Source organism: Quercus lobata, chromosome 2 (genome assembly GCF_001633185.2).
Source record: "Quercus lobata isolate SW786 chromosome 2, ValleyOak3.0 Primary Assembly, whole genome shotgun sequence".
Lineage (NCBI taxonomy): Eukaryota > Viridiplantae > Streptophyta > Magnoliopsida > Fagales > Fagaceae > Quercus > Quercus lobata.
In genome coordinates this window covers 34,462,995-34,485,701 of record NC_044905.1, presented here as the reverse complement: position 1 = coordinate 34,485,701, position 22,707 = coordinate 34,462,995, and the positions used below count along the sequence as shown (strand labels likewise).

The window sequence follows — 22,707 nt, the reverse complement described above, 5'->3', positions numbered from 1 at the left end:
CATAATGCCAAAGCATCATGCATGTTAACACATGTCATCCCCTTAAACCCCAAAGACCAAGACTTGGCCGACCAAGCAATGAACAAGCTCCACCTCACATCTTCTTTGACTTTCTCAAACAACTAGAACATCCAAGAAACTCTTTTTCTCTCATTTCCCATGGGTCCATGTAAATCAGAATTCTCACCTCACTTTACTCTCTTTTTCTCTTAAGGAAAGAGTTAGAAGCTCTCTTGAGTCCACGGGTTCACACACCAAAAGAAAGATAAAGCTCCATCTCATTTCTTCTTCATATTCTCTCAAAGAAAACAGAAAACTCAAAGAAATACTCTCTTAAGCTCTCTACCTCTCATATTTTTGGGTCCAACCACTAAAAAAGGGAGATCCTTTCATGCAAGAGTGATTCTATTCCTATTTTCGCCTCAAGAACCAAAAACTTGGTAAGAGTTATAGCTACTCTCATCTTAGAATCCATGATTTCTTTAAAGAATTTTTAGTAATGGTATTTGTGGTTTGTGATATTAGGAAATCATGAACTTGTAAGTTTATATATATATATATATATATATATATGTGCTGTTTTAAGAAGCTTTGAAACTATGTTAATGATTTGTTGAAGGTAGATTAGGGTTTTTACTAATTAATGATTTTATATGATTAAGGAAGTAAGAAAAAAGCTAGGATGAGTACTTTTGATGTTATTGCTGGAATTTTTGTTGTATTTAATTTTGCTATAAATGGCTAAATGACTGTATATAAGTGTTTTATAACATGTCTAATGAGTGTATAAAAATCTTCATATGAAAATAGCATCGTTTGATAATTGTTTGTGAATTTACAAGAAAATGTTACAAAGCTGTCACTGTGACAGATTCTGTGTTTACGCGTGATAAATTATGTATTAGATTGTATACAATGAATTAGGATGCTAGGAGTAGTTCTTACGAATTCTAAGACACATATGGTTGTATTGGAAGTGGTCTCACAGCATTTGGATCAATATAAAAATAATGGTTTAATTTCTAAGTTGCATGAAATTCTGTTAGGACGGATTTGAATATGTTGTCTTGTATGATTTTTAGTAAATCATAGTTTTATGTTTTGACTTTGAAATTGATAGGATATTTACTAGATATCCAATCGAGTTTCTCTATAAAATTTCATGAATATTGGATGTGTTTAGATAGCCCATTTGTATTTTACAAATGCTGCTGAAATGAGCAGTAAACAGTAATTGTTAACTCTGACTTTGAGGATTTAATTCTAAAGTTAGGGTGAATTTTTTGAACTATAATTTAATATTCTTATCTTTTGGTATGTCTAGATTATAGATCAATTTTGTATAACTTGGCTCAAGGTTTAGTAATCAAATGCAGGGTTTTAAACCATCCGCCTGTTGTTTTTATGAAGTTGTCTTATTCAACGCATTGTATATTGCCATGTGAGTGTATATGGTTATATGACCATGTTTAAAGGATTTTATGTTTATGCATGCATTATTTCCTTAATCTTAAGCACCTTTTGAAATGAAGTTGGCTCCTCTAGAGATATGATATAAATATGAGAATGTTGGTTTCTCTAGGATTTAGTACATCATGTTGTTTGATGAATGTATCTTGTGTTGTGAGAACCTCGTTGAGGTGGGATTAGGATTTCTTTGATTATAAGAGATAGGCTTTGAAATGTGTAAGTTTACGATAAGGAATAATTGATAGGAATAAGTTTTGATATTTGGTTTAGGTGTTACCAATTCCCAAGTCTAAGCTTCTTCGACTGTAGGCTTTCGGTTCCTCTGCTTTTAGGTAAGGGATAAGTTATATAAGCATTTGGAATTCATGAGGTTATTTTAAAGTATATTATGCATTAAAAGGTTTTTGATTAAAGATATGGAATATAATCATGTTTCAGACAAAGATATAAATTCGTGAGTTCTCGAAATCTTATGTATATGATTTAAGCATATTGATGTTATTACTAATTCCACGAACATGATGTTTAAAGAAAATAATGGAAATGCTTTTATTATGAAATGTTATGCAGACTATGAATTTTCATATGATGTATAAGTATAAAATGTTTTCGGATTATGTCCTTTGACGATTTGAGCTCTACCAGTAGGAGTTTAATTACTGGCTTTCCATAAAAAAATGTTATCTGATTGGCCATTAAAAGTAGGACTGACTCTGTTGCACCCACCCTTGTTGGTTACAACCAACTTGTGGAAGAAGTCAACTGACCCCTATGGTTGAAGATATGTATTATAATGTGATCCCGAGAATACCTGGCATTGTGAGGAATGCTGGATGCCTAGTACAGTGGTGCTAGAAGCCTCCCAAATAAGTACAAACTTATCAGATATGGACTAACCAATATGTTATGAACAACTATATTATTTTATTGATCATGAGAGAATGATGTTGTTTAAATGCATTATAAAAAGTTAAAAATTCTCATGAAAAGAAATTTATGATGAAAAGAAAATCTATTTTTTAAAGACAAGAGTTTTTGAAGTTTTGTAATGCTTTAAAGATAAAGAATCTGATAAAAAGGTTTTAGTGTTCTGTAAAGATAAAACTTCTGATGAAAGTACAAGTTTATGTTAAAAAGTTATCACATATTCGTTCTTTATAAAACGAAAAGTTTTATGACTATGAAAGTTATAATATTTTATGAGAGGAAGTTTATGAAGAAAAGTTTTGTTATTCTTTAAAATGTTTCTAGTTAAGACAAAGTTATCAACTATCCGATTTAAGTTAAAATGATTATTTTGTAATGAGAATATATATATGTGTGTGTGTGTGTGTGTGTGTGTGTGTGTGTGTGTGTGTGTGTGTGTGCGCGTGTATGTGATTTTATATAATCAATATCATATTTGGTAACAAGAATGTATATATATATATATATATGCATTGTTGGGAAATTTAGACCCCGGTTGGTAGAATTAACAAGTTTTAAACCCAAGTTGTTAATTAGATTTACTATGAATAAAACTTGTTAAAATAAACAAACATCAATATCATGTCAAAATCATGCAACAGAAAAATAAATAAGATAAGATATGATAACCCAGGAAAACCAATAAAACAAACTAGTTTCACAGTAAAAAACCTAGGGGAAAACCTTCCCGAAAAGTAATCCACTATAGTAAAGAGAAGTTTCAGATCTAGTACAAAACCTTTGTCCTTAGACTCTACAATCCCCGTAGATGAACTTACAGCAGAAACTTTCTACCGCTTCAGAACCTCTAAACTCTTCAATATATGAACGCCACCCTTTTTGTTGCATGGATCCCAGTACGTGACTAACTCCTTTGCACGAATCCCAGTACATGACTCACTCACCAACTTGAGGAAGAAGAATGTTAGCTGCAAAGTTCTTTACTTCATCAACAATGAAGATCAAGAAGCACTTGGTTACAAAACCCTAAGGCGCAAAAGACACAGTAGCTTCTTTTAGAGAGAATAAGGCATCGGTCACATTTTGCATATATTCTCCTTGTATTCACTTATGTGATGGCCTCTAAAATAAACCTTATATATGTCTAGGGTTGTGAGAAAAGAAACCCTACACAAATACAAAAGCTTGGGCCGAAATTCAGATTTGGAAATCTGAATTCCCGTAACCTCAATATATACCTCGATCGATCGAGAATCTGTCGAGTTTCATTCATTAAATCTTGACAAATAACTATTTGTCAAGCAGCTGTTGAGTTATTTGTCCACAGGTGTCGAGCTATCTGTCCAACTTTAATAAACAGCTTTTTTTCACTTGTTTCTTGGTCCAATCTTCATGACTTTAATACTAAACTTGAAACACAGTTTCTTGAAGTATTAAACACATCCTAGATCTACCTAAATACAAGTAAAGTACGTTTTATCAAAGGATTAGCCAACTACATAAATATTGACATATGTTCCTAACATGAATCATATATGTCCTAACATGCATGTATATATAATGGTTTTAAATAAGCAATATTATATTTGGTGACTTTGTAAGAAATGAAAGAAATTCAATCTGAAAGGTTTTGATAATATTATTCTGATAAGAAAAATGAGAACAATTATTTACCTATGAAAAGCATATAAATTATTATTATGAATAGTATAAAATATTATGCATGAAAAGATGTGCTCCTATCTGAATATTCATAGAATGAAATGATTTGATTTACATGTATCCTTATTAAATTCTCATGTATCTCATCTTTACTGAGCTGTGTAGCTCACCCCTTCCACTCTTTCAGTTAACAGGTTTTATTTTGGAGTAGAGGGAGCCTTAGTCGAGTTTTTGGAAGGAGCTAGTTTTAGTTTTATATGTATAGATCCCAAATTTACAATTTGATGTTTAACTTTGCAGTATTGTGTATTTTAGGATCTAATGAAAGTTGTGTACCTTAAAGCATTAAGAGATGTATAATGTGAAATTTAGAATTTGAGTAATTGGTGGATTATGTTATTCTTTGGGTACAGTGTAAATGTTATGAATATTAAGTGAAAAATTATATAAAGAAGAAAAGAAACAAGAATGAAAAGAAAGAGGGAAGCTTTTGTTAAAAGTTTTAGTTGATTCTTGTTAATACTAGGTTTAGGCTTGATATTAACATGTTGGTCATGGTCACAAATTCGGGTATCAAGTTTGGGATGTAACACCAAGTGTTCCAACCTACAAAGAAATGAAATGATAAAAAAAAGGAAGGGGGAGGGTCTAAAATGAGAAGCCAATTAAACAACTGAACAAAAAAAATAGCAAAAAAATTGACTAATCAAATTCATTGCATTATACCAAATTGAAACTCGAAGAATTAAGTTCTTTCAAAGAGTTGAAATAAATTCAATGGAGCTTCCATGGCAACTAACAAGTCTACATACAATATTTTAGATAGGACAGAGCTTGTGGGAAACATGTAAGGCCCATTTGGATTAAGGGGGGAGGATGGGGAATTGGAGGGGAGTAGAGTAGAATTGACTGAAAATATGCTAATTTTGGACCAATTCTTCTCGGCTCTACTCTACTCCCCCTCCCTCCCCTTTTGTTGGGAAATTTAGACCCCGGTTAATAGAATTAACAAGTTTTAAACCCAAGTTGTTAATTAGATTTATTATGAATAAAACTTATTAAAACAAACAAACATCAATATCATGTCAAAATAATGCAACGGAAAAATAAATAAGATAAGATATGATGACCCAGGAAAACTAATGAAACAAACTAGTTTCACAGTAAAAAACCTGGGGGAAACCTTCCTGAAAAGCAATTCACTATAAAGAGAAGTTTCATATTTAGTACAAAACTTTTGTCCCTAGACTCTACAATCCCCATAGATGAACTTACAGGAAAAACCTTCTACTGCTTCAGAACCTCTGAACTCTTTAATATATGAACGCCACTATTTTTGCACGGATCCCAGTACGTGACTAACCAATGATGCACAGCTCCCAGTATGTAACTAACACACCAACTTGAAAAAGATGTTGGCTGCAAAGTTCTTCACTTTATTAACAATGAAAATTAAGAAGCACTTAGTTACAAAACCCTAAGGCGCAAAGACGTAATAGCATCATTTAGAAAAAATAAAATCTCAATCACCTTTTGCATGTATACTCCTTGTATTCTCTTATGTGACGGCTTTTAAAATAAGTCTTATGTATGTCTAGGATTATGAGAAAAGAAAGCCCAAACATACATTCATAGATTGGAGTAAAAAAAAAAAAAAAAAAATCTTGATAGATGCCTATCTGTTGAGTTGCTGTCGAGCCACGGGCTTGAGCAGTTCTACAGGTATCGATAGATGCTAGTTGTCGAGTTTTAATGAACAGCACTTTTCACACTTGAATCTTAGACAAACTTGCATAACTATAACACTTGAACTTGAAACAAGGTTTCTTAAAGTATTAAACACATTCTAGATCTACCAAAATACAAGTAAAGTGTGTTTTGTCATAAAATTAGCCAATGACATAAAATAGTGACATATGTTCCTAACAAGTGAATCACATATGTCCTAACAATCTCCCCCTTTGACAATCTGTGAGAAAACCACAACAAACAACTGAACATATGAGAGAAGTCATAAATCACTCAACTCATACTCACTTGTTGAATACAACAAAATCTATCCTAACACAAACTCTTGAAAAATTTTACAAGAAGAGAGTTCATGATAAAAAGACTTTGACAACCTGTATTTCTGAAACACTTCAAACAAAACTCATCAAGGCATCTTAGTGTGAAACAGAAATAATAAATTACATACAAGTAAAGAAACATGTGTATAAAGAGAAAAAAAAAAACACACATGTAGAGATAGGTGAAGAAGACATACATTATTATATATATATATATATATATATATCAAAGATAAGCACGATGTATGTAAACATGGTCACAAAACTGTTGTACAAGAAGAAGGAAGTTATCACTCCTCCTAACAAGATGAAACACATTTCCCCCTTACAAGGGCATGTATTTCTCCCCCTAACATGTAGAATCTTAAAAAGAAACCACATATTCTCCATAATTTCTCCCCCTTTTTGTCATGATTGACAAAAGATACAAGAAGCTAGAAAGCTTCACCCAAGAGATATAAAGATGATCAAGGATGATCAAAGGGGCACAAGAAATCCATATAAATGCATGAATGTAATGAAGTAAGATGCTATGGATGACAAGATAAAAGAAAGATGCAAAACATGTGAAAAACATTGCATGCAAGAGGATTTTGATAGCTTGAGAGCTGTTGAGATGCTATCGAGCCAACCTCGATGGATTGAGATTCTGTCGAGGATCTATCAAGCAAAAAAAAACTTTCTTGATCAATCGATCGACCTAGCTATCAAGAGGTGTCGAGATTACGATAAAAAGCAACTAAAGAGCTTGATAGATAAGCTAGGTATCGAGAGGTGTTGAGGAGTTGTCGAGATTGCTTAAAAATAGTTTTTCAAGAAGAGAAAAACACAGATATGAATGCAATCGAATATGCAACTCAACCAAGGATCCAAACAATATTTTAATCTCTCAAAAATATCTCTCAACAAAAAAATGTTAAGCACATAGATCCCAAAACATACACACACACTAAACAAGTCTAACCAATTTTATATTTTAAAAATAAGTCAAGATAATTTAGTGAGTATATATTAACACATGTAAATCTTGTGATAGCCAAATCATATTGTACCTGCACATGTATCAAGAGTAGCAAAGAATATTGTGTGTTATGTGTGGAAAATATTGCAAGATTGCATAAGTATCTACATGTTATGATGATTTAAGATATGAGAAAATTATTTTAACTTACACACAATCATAACTGTTTGATGGGGACTATCACCTTTAAGATACATCATATAATTTCCATATCTCCTAGAATACACACTTACAATCATATAAAGCATTTTGATCTTTTTGCTTTTATTTTTCTTTGCATATTTTTTTCTTTTTAAGCAAACCATGCATGGGCATATAAGAGAAAGAAAAGAAATACCCAATGATGTTAAGCATTGACATTCCAATTTTGTTATTCCAATTTTGCTATGCCAAAGCACACAAATGTCATTGACATTCCACTTTTGCTATGCCGAAGCATATAGATGTCATTTCATGATTGGTAGGCAACAGTAGTGAGATGGTTATTTATGTCTTTCTCTTAGGATTTTTTAGTCCTTCCTATCAAAAAGTATGATACAAGTGTTAAGTACAAGAGATAACTTAATCTTACTCATCACAAACACAAGCCACAAAGCTTACTTGCTTAGTTGTGCATAGAGATGCTCTTCTAAGCTATAAAAGATACAAAGTTTAGAAAACTTTGTTTCAATGGCCATCCATGGTACACAAGTACCAATATACACCAACACACATTATTTTTGTATTTTTCTGATTTTTCCTTTTTATTTTTATTTTGAAAACAAAACAAAATAAAAACTAAACAACCAAACAAAAACCGACCAACAACATGAAAGCATGAAAGAAAGATGCATATGCATGAAAGTATGATGCATATGCATGAAAGCATGATAGAAGGGTGCATATGCATGAAAGTATGATGCATATGCATGAAAGCATGATAGAAGGGTGCAGATGCATGAAAGCATGATTCCAAAAGCAGATAAGAATTCAAGCAAAGAGGGTCTTACTTTAGATAGAAAGAATTAAAGTGGAGGACAACAGAAAAGACAATTAAGTCTTAGACTCATTTCTCACCCACACAGCACGAGTCTTTGGCCGTGAAGATGAAAAGACACATATCCTAGTATGTTTACTAAAGGACATAGAAGAATTAGAATTCTCCTAAAATTGAGTTAAAAAGCTCAGACTTTTAATAACTCTCTAAACAAAGATATAGGTCCTTCAAAGGAAACTTGTGATTGTTTGGACACTTGTTTTTGAGGATACAACTTAAAACAATTAGAACGAATGTGTCCAGAAACACCACAATGGTGACAAACATGAGGTCTAACAAAATATTTAGAATTAGTCAAATCAGTTTTGGATTTCATACATTTATCACCTTTCCCATATTAGGGCATAAAGACAGTCCTTGATTTAGAAGCCGTGGAAGAGGAGGGATTAGAGGAAACAACATATCCTAAGCCAGTCTTATTAGAACTAGGCTTTTGAGCACTCAATACCTCATCAAGCTTTGCATTAGACATCCTCTCTATTTGAGTTCTAGCTTAACTAAGCTTAACCTCAAGATTCTTGACCTTCTCTTCTAATGAGGTGTTTTCCACAATAAAAGTCTTAACCAACCTTGTAGTCTCATCTAATTTGACTAATAGATCAGTTTTTTCAATTTTTACCTCACTAAGCTCTTTTCTACAAAGATGAGAAGTCTTTTCAAATTTTATGAATTCAGTGCATAGCTTATCATAGGCTTTCTGAAGGGTCATCTTCTTGGATACTTCATCATCAGAAGAATCCTCACTGTCACTAGCACTCTCCACAAACACCTTATCAGTTGTGGCAGCAAAAGCTATAAAGTGACCACATTCATCCACATACTCATCAGAAAATTCATTCTCAATATCACTCAAAGTAGCAACCAACCCTTTATCTCCTGACTTCTTGGTCTTTTCCTTCATAAGGTAGTTTGGGCACTCTATCCTCATATGACCAAAATTTTTGCACTCATGGCATTGGATGATGTGTTTCTTATTCTTGCCCTTCCTTGAGGATTTAGATTTCCTAGGAGGTTTGCCCTTATCCTTTTTCCTAAATTGAAGAATCTTGATAATCTCATCAGTTATGAAGGTTGGATCTTCATCTTCATCTTCATCTTCAGAGTCTTCAATCTCTTCCTCTATACCCATAAGAGCCAAGTTTTTACTCTTTCCACCTTTTCCCATTGAGCCTAATCCCATCTCATAAGTTTGAAGGTTCCCTACAAGCTCAGTCAAAGTTAATCAATGTCCTTCACTTCTTTAATGGCAGTGATCTTGGCATGGAATCTTTCAGGTAAGGACCTAAGGATTTTCCTAATAATCTTGGATTTTGCTATAGATTCTCCAAGGTTGAAGGCAGAATTCACAATATCCTCGAGTTTAGCATAGAACTCATCAAATGTCTCATCCTCCTCCATCATTATTTCTTCAAAACTACTAGTGAGTCGTTGAAGCTTCACAGTCTTTACTGCCTTGGTACCTTCATAGGTGGTCTCAAGAATGGTCCATGTTTCCTTGGCAACTTCTATGGATGATATTCTCTTGAATTCCTCATTGGTCACCCCACAAAACAAAGCATTCAAGGCTCTACTATTAAAATTTGCCGTTATGATTGTTGCTTCATCCCAATCTACTGGCGCTTCCTTTGGCTTAATCCAGCCAACTTCAATAGCTTGCCATACCTGTTCACCTAAAGCCTACAAAAAAACTTTCATACAAACTTTCCAATACGCATAATTAATGCCATCAAATAAAGGAGGAATCAAAAGTGATTGTCCACGATCCATGACAACGGGGGTCAAGGATCACACTCAAGAAATTAATCCAATCAGAGTGTACCCGCTCTGATACCACTTGTTGGAAAATTTAGACCCCAGTTGATAGAATTAATAAGTTTTAAACCCAAATTGTTAATTAGATTTATTATGAATAAAACTTATTAAAACAAACAAACATTAATATCATGTCAAAATAATGCAGCAGAAAAATAAATAAGACAAGATATGATGATCCAGGAAAACCAATGAAATAAACTAGTTTCACAGTAAAAAACTTGGGGGGAAACCTTCCTGAAAAACAATTCACTATAGTAAAGAGAAGTTTCAGATCTAGTACAAAACCTTTGTCCCTAGATTCAACAATCCCCGTAGATGAACTTACAGTAGAAACCTTCTACCGCTTCAGAACCTCTAAACTCTTCAATATATGAACGCCACCCTTTTTTGCACGGATCTCAATACGTGATTAATCAATGATGCACAGTTCCCAGTACGTGACTAACACACCAACTTGAAGAAGATGTTGGCTGCAAAGTTCTTCACTTCATCAACAATGAAGATTAAGAAGCACTTGGTTACAAAACCCTAAGGCGCAAAGACACAGTAGCTTTTTTCAGAGAGAATAAGATCTCAATCATCTTTTGCATGTGTACTCTTTGTATTCTCTTATGTGACGTACTTTAAAATAAGCCTTATATATGTCTAGGGTTGTGAGAAAAGAAAGCCCAAATATACATTCACGAATTGGAATCAAAACAGTCCTGAAAAATAGAACTTCATAAACCTCAACAGATGCCTACCTGTCGAGTTGCAATCAAGCCACGGGCTTGAACAGTTCTACAGGTCTTGATAGATGCTAGCTGTCAAGTTTTAATGAACAACAATTTTCACACTTGAATCTTGGACAGACTTGTATGGTTTTAACACTTGAACTTGAAACAAGGTTTCTTCAAGTATTAAACACATCCTAGATCTACCCATATACAAGTAAAGTGAGTTTTGTCAAAGAATTAGCCAATTACATAAAATAGTGACATATGTTCCTAACAAGTGAATCATATATGTCCTAACACTCTCAATCCAAATGGACTAGTTAGTGACTAAGTTGCATCACACAAGAACTAAAAATTCCTTTTTTTTCTTTTATAGCTAAGTTATGCATGCACCCAGTGGGTTATGAACCCAAGACCTCACTCTCCACCTAGCACTTGCAAGGATAGATGGTGCTTATTGAGTTGGAGCTCATTGGCAGTATCAAAGATTCCTTTTCTGTTATTAAAATCAATAAATGTTTTAAAAGAGAAGTACCAACTACATGTGTTCTCAAGAAGAAAAAAAACTACCTGTTTGTTTAGCTAACAAGTTTATTGTCAAGTAAAGATAGCCATGTAATTCATCTTAAATGCAAAATTAAAGATCAAATACAAATGACTTTATTTTTAGTTAAGTAATTTAGGGAAAGAAAAAAAAAAACCCCATTAGCAGCACAACCCACATACAGGAGAACACAAAACCAATACCAAACTAATTACAGTAAAAAATATAAATAAAAGGCAGCTCTAAAGACAAAACCTAATTTGAGATAAAAGCACTAGAACTAATTATACCTCATCAATGTAGATTCCACTCATTCAAGTAGGAAGAGTTATTAGAGGTTAACAAAGACAGCACAACAACATCTACCACTAGCTATGCTCAAATAAGGATAAAATCACAACATACCATGACCCATACCAATTCAATCCAAAGTCACAACCTTGGCGGCAAAAACTAAATCAAGCAACGCATAACCAGTTCAAGTTTATGCCAGGATTTATAAGGTACATCTAAGAAGAGACCAAGTTGCAGCCAAAGCCAATGCATTGGAGCTAGTCAAGGCCACAACCAAGCCATTGTCCTTGTTTGAAACCATACCTGCACGGCTGCACTAGTGCAGTCTCATCATATCATATTCAAATGTCCATGGGGCCTACCATAAAATTGATTATAGGCCCAACCTTGAGGCAACCCAGTTCGGCTTAAGAAGGATATTGCTAAGACACTACCCCTTTCAATTATGGTGGCTTTAGGGAGAAACAATTTGAACCAAAGGCACAGTTTCATGAAATAATAATCTTCATATGTTACATTAATTTCTCCAATCTTCTTGGCTGTTACATCACTTAAGGAGACTCATTAATGGGAGCATGGATGAAGTCATTCAACATGTATCAAATTTATCATAATCTTCGAAATTTCTTCCAAATCATAAGCATTTTTGAAGTCATATGAATCAATACCATAATCATCAAAAGTACTTCCAACATTATTCATGTTAATTGGGTTGGATTCTTTCAACAATACTCAATGCAAAAGCCACAATAGGAAAACTACAAAACTGAGAAAATGTTATGAAAGACAACAAACAATTGTAGACTCCCATGTAAGTTGACGATCCAACATTATCAAAATGGAAAACCAAAAACAAAAAATCAAATTCCCAGTTATCCACATTTTATACCCTTGTGCAAAATTTTAAGAAACCAAAGATATCAAACCATTCAGCCAATAAAACAAACACTTACAATAATATGTGGCTGTTTTGCAAGGTTGATAGTCTATTCGACCATATCTACACCTCCAGCAAGCTACAACGAGTTTGGTAAATATGCTTATTAAAGGGAATGATTGATGCTAACAAAAATGCAAATTTAACAAGAGATTTATATCCAACAACAATATCATACAAATTGAACCTAACAATCAGAACATCAGAACCTTTAGCAACCAAAAGGACACACCACTTGAATATCCCCATAATTGTGATTCACTTATTTCTAGCACAGAATTTTTGCTAAACATCATTTAATCAAAGAACAAATTAACCCAAATATATTTTTGCACCTCCATGTAAACAAAATTGTTCACATTCCGAACTCTAGTTATTATTCATCTAATGACAGGTTATGGCATATTTTTCATATTAAAAAGACCTTCAATTAGACTATTTTAGAGCAATCAATACCATTCAAAAAAAAAAAAATACAATCAATAAAATTGTCTTTAAATATCCCACATATCATGAGGAAACCAAAATGAAAAAAAAAAAAAAAAAAAAAAAAAAAAAAAAAAAAACAGTGATGCTGAGCCTAGTAGCATACAAAGCATCATTTTTCAAATCTATTTATTTGATGGAAGTTTTTTTTTTTTTTTTTTTTTTTTTTTTCTTTAATTGATAAGTTGCACAAGCCCAGTAGGTCTTGTCACCTTTCATCCGATTATTATAGGAGGAAGTTCCATTTAAAAGAGTTCATTGGCATTCAATTGATAGAAGTTAAAGCATTCAACATTTCAGCAGGGAGGGGGAAGGGGGTTTGAACTACAGACTTACCTTGCATGGGGTAGATAGTGTTTTTATTTTTATTTTTATTTTTATTTTTCGCATGGTTAAAAATTTGTAAAACCTAGGGTATAATTTTGGTTGTACAAAAACTAGAAACTACATTCCATAGTCCTGAAGCTAAAAGTTTGAGTAACAGAAAATTGTATCCAAAAAATAAAAGGGCAATGCTCCCATGAACATAAGAAGGGTATTATGACAACTACAAATGTCATCTAAAGCTATATGTATCTAGAAATTACTCCAAACTAGAAAAAGAGTGACAACTCAAAGCAGTTATCCAATCTTTTTTTAATAAATATGAAATTTTATTAAGATAAACGTTACCAAGTATACAGGATGTATACTAGATGTATATCAAATTAGGCTCTAAAAATTACAATGATCTATAAATTGCAATAACTTAGAGAGAAAAAAATTCAAGATGCAATCATCCATTCATAAATCTAAGGAACTGCAATTTTATGTATTGACTAGTCCATTCACACCTCAAAATTTCTAGGGTTTCTTTTCCACTAAAGGCACCATGGCAAGCAATAAGGGATGGCTTTCCAAATCTCACTATTCCGATGTCTCCCAAATCTGCCTTGCAATCCGCCTTGCCAACTAGGAAGTAAATTTATAAACCCCCAAGGCATTACCCATTGAACCCCAAATAATTAAGGGTGAGTTTGGTTCAGTTTTTTGAAGTTGGGCTTTTTGAAAAAGTTGAGTTTTCAAAAAGTGCATAATGAAAAAGTGTTTTTTCAAAAAGCTGAGTATTTGGTAAAAACTGTTAAAAAGTGTTTTTTGAAAAAGTTGAGTGTTTGGCTAGCACTTATAAAAGTGGAGGTTTGAGTTGTAAATTACCAAAAAGGACAAGAGATATATATATGTATATATATAAGTGAATTTTTTGTTTTAATTATCTCTCTTAATGCAAGTTATGGACACAACATTTTTACAAAAATTTCACAATAAAGTCTATATGACAAGTTGTTAATGGTAGATAAAATAATAATAATGTCATTAGTAGGTTCAAATGAGAACTGATAACAACTTACTGTGTAAAATTTATTATGAGAAGTGTTACGTTCACAACATTTTTTGCAATATTTTCACAACAAAATTTATGTGGAAAGTTGTTACTAGTTCTAATTTGAACCCATAACTGAAATTATTTTTTTACTAAGCAATATTAACTAATAACAATCTGTTACTTAAAATTTATTGTGAAAATATTACGGTAGCATTTCTCAATTAGAATTTTTTATTTTTTATATTATTTTTCCTTTCTTCATTTCACTTTCAGCCATTCGTTTCATTTCTTTTTCTTTTCTTTTTTTCTTTTTTTTTCTCCTCCACACACGTGTCCACTATCTCTACCCCCTTCTTTTATTTTCCTTTTCTCCCTCATTCAGAACGTTCCAGGGAGCTCCATTCTCTCTCTCTCTCTCTCTCTCTCTCTCTCTCTCTCTCTCTCTCTCTCTCTTTTACTTGATTCCAAAACTCTCTCTGTGATAAGAAATTTTTACTTTTCTCTCTCATTCAAGAACATTCTAGGGAGCTCTCATCTTCGTGCTGTTGCTCATCTTCGTCCCCAACCCAGTCCAAATGGGTCAGATAACTTTTGTCCTCTGTCTTTTTTCTTTTTTCTTTTTCTTTTTTTTTTTGGCTTTTATTGTTATGATTTGATTAATTTTAAAATTGTGGTTTTGAGTTTGTATTTTGATAATCTGATTATGCTTGAGTTTAGAGATGTTTGAGAGAAAGATTGTTGTGTTTGTAGTGTTTGTTCTGTAGTAGAGCAGCACAGAGAGGACCTTTGTAGCAACACAGTGGGCAATTTGGTAATTTAACATTGCCTCAACGGTAATATTGATGAAACACGCACGGACTTTCTGATTATGGACCTCCTGAGCTCCTTTTTGCAAATGCACGTTTTCTTCACAAACTCAAAACGCAACTTTTCAAATGGCTTCTGTCCTCTGTCTTTTTTTTTTCTTTTTCTTTTTTTGCTTTTATTGTTATGATTTGATTAATTTTAAAATTGTGTTTTTGAGTTTGTATTTTGATAATCTGATCATGCTTGAGTTTAGAGATGTTTGAGAGAAAGATTGTTGTGTTTGTAGTGTTTGTTCTATAGCAGAGCAACACGAAGAGGACCTTTGTAGCAGCACAGTGGGCAATTTGGTAATTTAACACTACCTCAACGGTAATATTGATGAAATGCGCACAGACTTTCTGATTATGGACCTCCTGAGCTCCTTTTGCAAATGCACATTTTCTTCACAAACTCAAAACACAACTTTTAACAAAAAGTTGCTTTTTGAACCTAACCAAACGGGCTTTTTGGGCTGGGGGTTTCAAAACGTGCGTTTCAGCTTCTAAAAAATGAAACAGATGGGCACTAAAGTCAAAACCAAATCACACAACTCTCTAGCAAGAGCCAAAAGAGCAATGAATAAGCAAATGATCAATTGCTTCCCCCTCCCGTTTACACATACAACACCAACTCACCAAAATAATGTTCCTTTTCATCTAGTTATCCATAGTTAAGATTTTCCCAAAAGATGCCAAACAGAGAAAAACAAAAAGAAAATAAAAAAAATGCAACTCGTGATGGAACTTTAGTCTTCCAAATGCTTTTTGATGGGAAAACATCCGCTCTAGTTCGGGTTTAGACTTTATAAATGACATAGCCTCAAATCTCCTCTGAATGGAAGCCTTCCAGCAAGACTTATCCTCCCCATGACCTTGGGCTGATAATGATTATATCAAATCCAGAAAAATCGAGATGGACTCAAATTCCCAAACATCCGTTCTAATTGTGTTTCTCTCCAAATGGTCCTAAAGCTAAAAGTTACAAGGTTTGCATGCATCATAAATTCAATTGTAGAATTGATAGATTCTTTTTCTTTTCATTTGTAAGTCTCTTTCTTTGTAATTCTATGGAACACATCATTTATACTTCCTTTATTACTATTATAAAACTTATTATGACTTATAAAAGAGAATTTACAATCATGTAATCCCAATAAGTGAGTACCAAAAATATAATCAGAAAGCTAATAATGCCTATTTAGAACCAATTTAGGCCAAAAGCTCACCACTACACACTTAACACCCATGCCAGCCCCTAAAGCTTCAAACTGCTCAATAGTTTGAATTGCAAGCACCCTGAAGAACAAAAACAAAAAAGAACCTGATGCAAAATCAATTCAAAAACTCTTTCTAGAACATGGAACACAACAAAGAATTAAAAAAAGAACCAAGGATGAAATAAATATGAAACCTTGTTGGGAAGAGGACACAAGTGAAGAATGGTTGTGGAGAATCTAAAAGGGACTGCAAAATGGGAAGAGCAAAGGCACCAGTTTTACCAGAATCAGTTAGAGCAAGTCCAATCAAGTCTTTTCCTTCAAGTGCATGAGGAATTGCTTCTGCTTGTATCTTTGATGGGTTCTTCCATCCCAAATAATCACAAGCTTCAACCAATTTTTCACATACTCCTAAATCCTTAAAACTCATCGCTTCTTCTTTGTCTTCTTCCATTCTCAATAACCAATCTCTCTATCTCTCTCAGGGTTCTACTTCTTCAAAGAGATGAACGCAAAAGTGGCTTGCATAAGGGGTTAGGGTTTTTTAAGTTTAATATAAATAATGATGATGCTATGGGCTAGGGTTTTAGGCAACAAGGCCCATTCAGTTTGTTTATATATTTACAAATGTAAATCCGTTTGATTGAATCGGACCGAAATAGTGGGGGAAAATCAATCAAAAAAATCTCGGGTAACCAGATAATGAAATCCGATGGGATTCTAAAATCTAAATTCTCTCCTAAAACCAAGGAATTGCATCAATCAAGGAACAAAAAATCTAGCACAACTTTTGCCGCAACATAAAAAATGGAAAAAAATGCCTAGTATCTCTACAAAAACACATCTTTTAAGTTTTAACACAACTTGCACATGTGGAGAGTTGTGAGTTGTGGAGCTATAGTAAAATTGTGTATCATGTTGTTGCCCTAGCATTATTTGTAAATGTTTTTTTTTTTTTTTTTGAGAACTGCATTATTTGTAAATGTAGTTGGTCAGTGAAAGTAACAAATAAAGGTAGTGAATCAAGTTGTGACAAAAGTTTTGAGTTTGTTTGTGGTGACAAAAGTTGTGGGAGTAAAAGAACTTGACAATTAAATGAAGTTCTTTTTTTTTTTTATTATATGAACCTATAATTGTACCACTGCGTGCATACAATTATAGGTTCGTATATATTAGTAATGATTATTACACAATGTGTACATACACATAAGAACACGATTTCACAATTATAAATTGAGATCATTACAAGATGTGTATATGAAAGTGTATTATAAAGTGTGTCACATGTGCAACAATAATTAACCAAAATTTACAAGACTTTTTTAGGGAAAGGGAACATGGCCCCCTCACGCTTCCATGTTGCTCTGCCGATTTGAAGGTAATTAAATAGAAAACCTATAAATTTAGTAAAATCAATTCTTAAAAAAATTCAATTAGAACAAGCATGATCAAAAAACGAGTATACAACTAAATGTAATTTCTCTTTAATTTTAAAACTAAATTCCCATGACCAATTGAATGTATAAGTGTAATTTCTAAGGAATTGAAATAGTTAGGAGTTTAAATTCACTAAAACTCTTCGATTCTCAAGAATCAAAACTCTTGCCAACTGAACAGTAATCTACTTGGTCTAAAAAATGTTGTTATTCATAAACTTCTTTCATAACATGTCTAAAATAAAAAGTCTAAGAGTATGTTTGGTTGGGGTGAAATGATAGAGAGAGAGAGAAAATGGGAGACGAGGGTGTTTGCTTGGAGGAAGAGAAAATGGGGGTAGGAGAGTTTTCTCCCTGAGCCCATCATTTAAAAGCAAAAAAGTTTTCTCCCCAATTTGGGAAGAAGACTAAAGAGAAAAGTGCAAAAAGAATGGGTTTGATGTGAAATTACTTATCTACCTTCCCATTGTTTATTAATTTAATGTTACTGCTTCTACCTACTATGTTACTGTCTTTCTTCTTTTCATACTTTTTTTTTTTTTAATTTTTTTTTCAAGTATAATAGTGCACACGTTTTTTTTTTTTTTTTTTTGGTTTCCTTTTCCCAAGTAACTTTTTGTCCTTTTTTCTTTATATTTTTTATATCAAATGCAACTTATTATTATTATTTGCTAGCTGTTTTTTTTTTAAATTTTTTTTTTATAGATAAAAGTTAGAATTTGCTAGATATTTTAATAGTTGTGTTAGTTTGTAGTAATTAAAAAAAAAATCTATAAACTATTAAAAAATATTGTTTTTTATATACTAGGAGCATGAGAGTAAATTTACACAAATTATATTTTCTATCATGCTCCTAAAGGAATTTAAAAATCTTGTTTGGATGTTAGAAAATAAAGGAATGGAAAGCAATGGAATGGAATGGAAAGTAAATAACATCGTTTGGAAGTGACATTGGAAGAAATGGAATGGAATCATTTTGTAATAACATTACTATTATACCCCTCATTTTAAAGAACATAAAAAATAATCAATGAGAACTTATAATTGCTTTGAAATGTTTTGTATTTAGTGAATGATGTGAAACTAGTTAGCTATAATTGGGTCTGTGTTAGATTATTGAATTACAATATACTTTTATCAAGGTGAATAGATTGCATCACGCTAATCAATAATTTAACAGATGAAGATAATGGCATGAAAATTTGACAATAACACAATTTCTTTATTTCAATTTGCAAATTTTTTTTAGGGGCTGCTAGTTTTAGATTGGATCTTTCTTGGCTGGTGTGCTTTACAATGGATTTGATAATTTAATACATCTCCATCTCCCAATTTCTTTAAGGAAAAAAGAAAATTTTATTGTAGCTAAAAAACAAGTTATGTATATTTCTATGTTGTAAATCAATTCACACATCACATATTTATTCTTAACAAAATAAATATTGTCTAAGTAACTAAAACATAGCATAGTCTTAAACGACATGACAACAACAAACTCAAAAGCTATCACATTTGTACATAATTTTGCTACATGGCTGATACTATAGAATCTCTTATAATATCTCCTAGCCTAGCATCCTCATCATCTTCTCTTGGAGTAGGGGCCACACACGTTCACGATGAGAATGCAAAACCTCTTCATCAACTTCAGCAATAAGACTTTCATCAGGATCGACACCCATTAAATAATTATGAAGTATGCAACATGCTAAAATGATTTCATTTTGGGTGTCAACACAATAATTAGGCTCTCTAATACTTGCTATGATAGGAAATCTCTTTTTAAGTACACCAAATGCTCTTTCAATATCAGTGCGCAATGACGCATGTCGCAAATTAAACAAATTTTTAGCATTTTCAGGGGGACGAACATAGTACTCTTTTAAATGATAACGCACTCTCCTATAAGGTGCAATCAGACAACTTCTATTCATGTATCCCACATCAACAAAATAATATTTACCTGTAGGGACTAGGGTCCAAAATAGTGTATTGGGCCTTGGGCCTTGTCCGAAGACATTGACAAGTCCGAGGAGGGGCGAATAGTTATTAAGGGATTCCTAGTTAAAGTCTCATAAGCGGGGGATGAATGGAAGGTAATCCGAGGAGGAATACCTCTTCGAATAAGACGAATGTAATCCAAGTGTGTATTCTAGCAATTAAAGTGACCCTCCAAAAGGCTCTAGTAGGGACTCAGATGATCAACAAGTGTAGGATTAAGATGATCCAAAAGGAGCTATATAATGTGAGAGACCCTCCATGAGAAGGGGATCAGAAAATAGAGAGAAAAAAATAGTATAGCAATCTAAATCATTCTGATATCCAAGAGTGATCATTATATACGGCTTTAACCTCCTCGGACTGAAAGTTTATTGATATCAACATCCTTTATTTGTGTTTGATCGTCATGCAATTTCATACTAGCCGTTGTCCAACTCATTAGGACCTAGTTCTTTGACCCATTCTCTACAAATTTATTGTATTGGGCTCATTGGACCAAGACTCCATACATTTTGGGCTTGGGCCCCAAATTGTAACCCTACATTACCTAATAAACAATAACAACCATTAATTATATACTACAAATTTTTTAATTATAAAGAATACACCCTAATACGTATTTGAATTAAATTTACATTGTGGGATTTTCAAGTTATCGTTTCTAGTTAAAGCACTCTTTATTATTCTTGAATCTGAAGCAATGCTTCCCAACCTGGTAATACGTATGTGAATTTTAAATCAAATGAGCATGCCGCCAACACATTTTGTGTTGTGTAACCCTTCCTACCCCGATATCTTGGTGCATCCTCACTAGACACTTTGACACGAACATGTGTTCCATCAAGTGCCCCAATACAATCCTGAGATTAACATTATCTCTCAAAAACATTTACCTTAAATATATTTGTACTAAACTACTATCAAATATAAATTATATGCATGATATATTTACCTTAAAATATGGGTTGAACCTACTACTTTGTAGTATTTCAAGTGGCACTTGGGTTCTATTAGGTTGTCAAAGGAATTGATCCTCTAACATAATTATTGATCTTAACACGTTATGAAAATGGCGACTAATGGTCTCACCAGAACGACAAAAAAAGAAGGACATTGTACGAGTTGGCTGATTATGTGCTAGCATGTGAAGAAACTTGCCAACTTACTCTTCAACCGTGGCATGCTGTGTGTCTTGAAGATCACCATCTCTCTGCAAAATGTCACACAAACCTTGAAAAGCTTGTGGACCCATGCGTATTACATCATAGCATTTTTCACTATTCCTAAGTCGAGACATTAGTTCATCACGGACTTTTTGTCTTTCTATGGTTGATTGTGTAGGAATGCGGGGAACACGTCTTCTTTTTAGTCATTGCCTTTGATGGATAATGTAACACAAATAACGGCATGTAGCATGAACCAAGGCTAGTTTTTGCATAAAGTTCGAGAAAATTATGGTTTTAAGTAACTTATCATTCAAATCCATCTAAGTAAAAAAATAGTTATGTTATTAGTCCAACTTAGAAAATTATGGGCACATGTTCTAAAAAAATAGTTACGTTATTAGTCTAATTAATTATGAATGTGTTACAACTAATCTAAAACTAAAACTGTTAAACTATAAACATTAATTTTGTTTGGGATTCAAAGCGTTAAATTATAACATTATCTCTCAAAGTACACGTACATTAATATATTTGAGAGATAAACTGTAACACTAATAGTATTATAACTAAAATAAAAATTTACTAATTGGTTAAAAATTGCTAAAAAAATAGACAAATAATAGTCAACTTGCCAACTTGCTTGAAAACTGTAAATTTAGCGGGGGAATGAGTTAGCTTTTTTTTACATTGCTAAGTGTATGGTTTTCAACCATACACGTGGACAGTACCCTACTTGAAATTGAAGGAAAGACTTAAAGCACTACAATAGTCCAGAAACTAGTTTAAACAACTTGAAGTGAGCAAAAAAAGAATTTTACCCCAAAAAAAAAAGAAAAAAAGAAAAAAAAGAGAGACAGAGAAGGGAAATCAAACAAAGAAAGATGGAGATAAACTAAGAAAATATGGAATGCAAAAAGAGAAGAGAGGAAGGACTGAAATTGAGAAAAGAGTCAAAGACTCATCTGTGGGCTCAAGGTGGGTTGCATATCAGTTCAGTTGTAGATTTACTGGTGGTGTTGTGTGTTGTGGTAGTGTAATTTTTTGAGTATGAAGAAGAAGAATGCATTGAAAGACAGCCATCTCAGCCATCAATGCCAAAGTAAGCAAGAGGGAATGGTTTTTTTTTTCTTTTTTCTTTTTTCTTTTAAATGAGGAATGAGCCAAATTTATAGTAGTTCTACAATAGTTTTCTAGCAGTTCTCACTTTCAAATTTCTAAATGTTAGAAATACAGAATGATTGTATTGTATTTCGTAAATAAAAGAATATACATCAGTGCCTTTATATAGGAGGCATATGTGTGCAGTACAAGTAAAGTGTAATACAAATACAAGTGTGCTATACAAGTAACCTAACTGGGCCTAAAGCCCATAACATAATATACGTTAACAGCCCCCCTCAAACTCAAGGTGGATGTGAGACCAACTTGAGATTGTCAACCAAATCACGAGTGCATCTCTTAAGAAGTGACTTGGTGAAGATATCTGCAAGTTGATCTTTGGAGGAGATGGAGAAAAGCTTAAGAGCACCATGGACAAGATGATAACGTATAAAATGACAATCAATCTCGATATGTTTAGTCCATTCATGAAAGACATCATTGTGAGCAATATGAATGGCACTCTGGTTGTCACAATAAAGGGGAGTAGCAGAAGAGGTGGACACACCCAAATCCTTAAGAAGCCATCGTAGCCAAAGGAGTT

At 32.9% G+C, this 22,707-nt stretch overlaps 1 pseudogene; it reads right to left on the bottom strand.

Moving 5' to 3' along the window:
• Positions 1 to 16,856, bottom strand: part of LOC115963535 — a 34,323-nt pseudogene extending 17,467 nt beyond the window's left edge.
• Between the last annotated feature and the right edge of the window lie 5,851 nt (positions 16,857 to 22,707).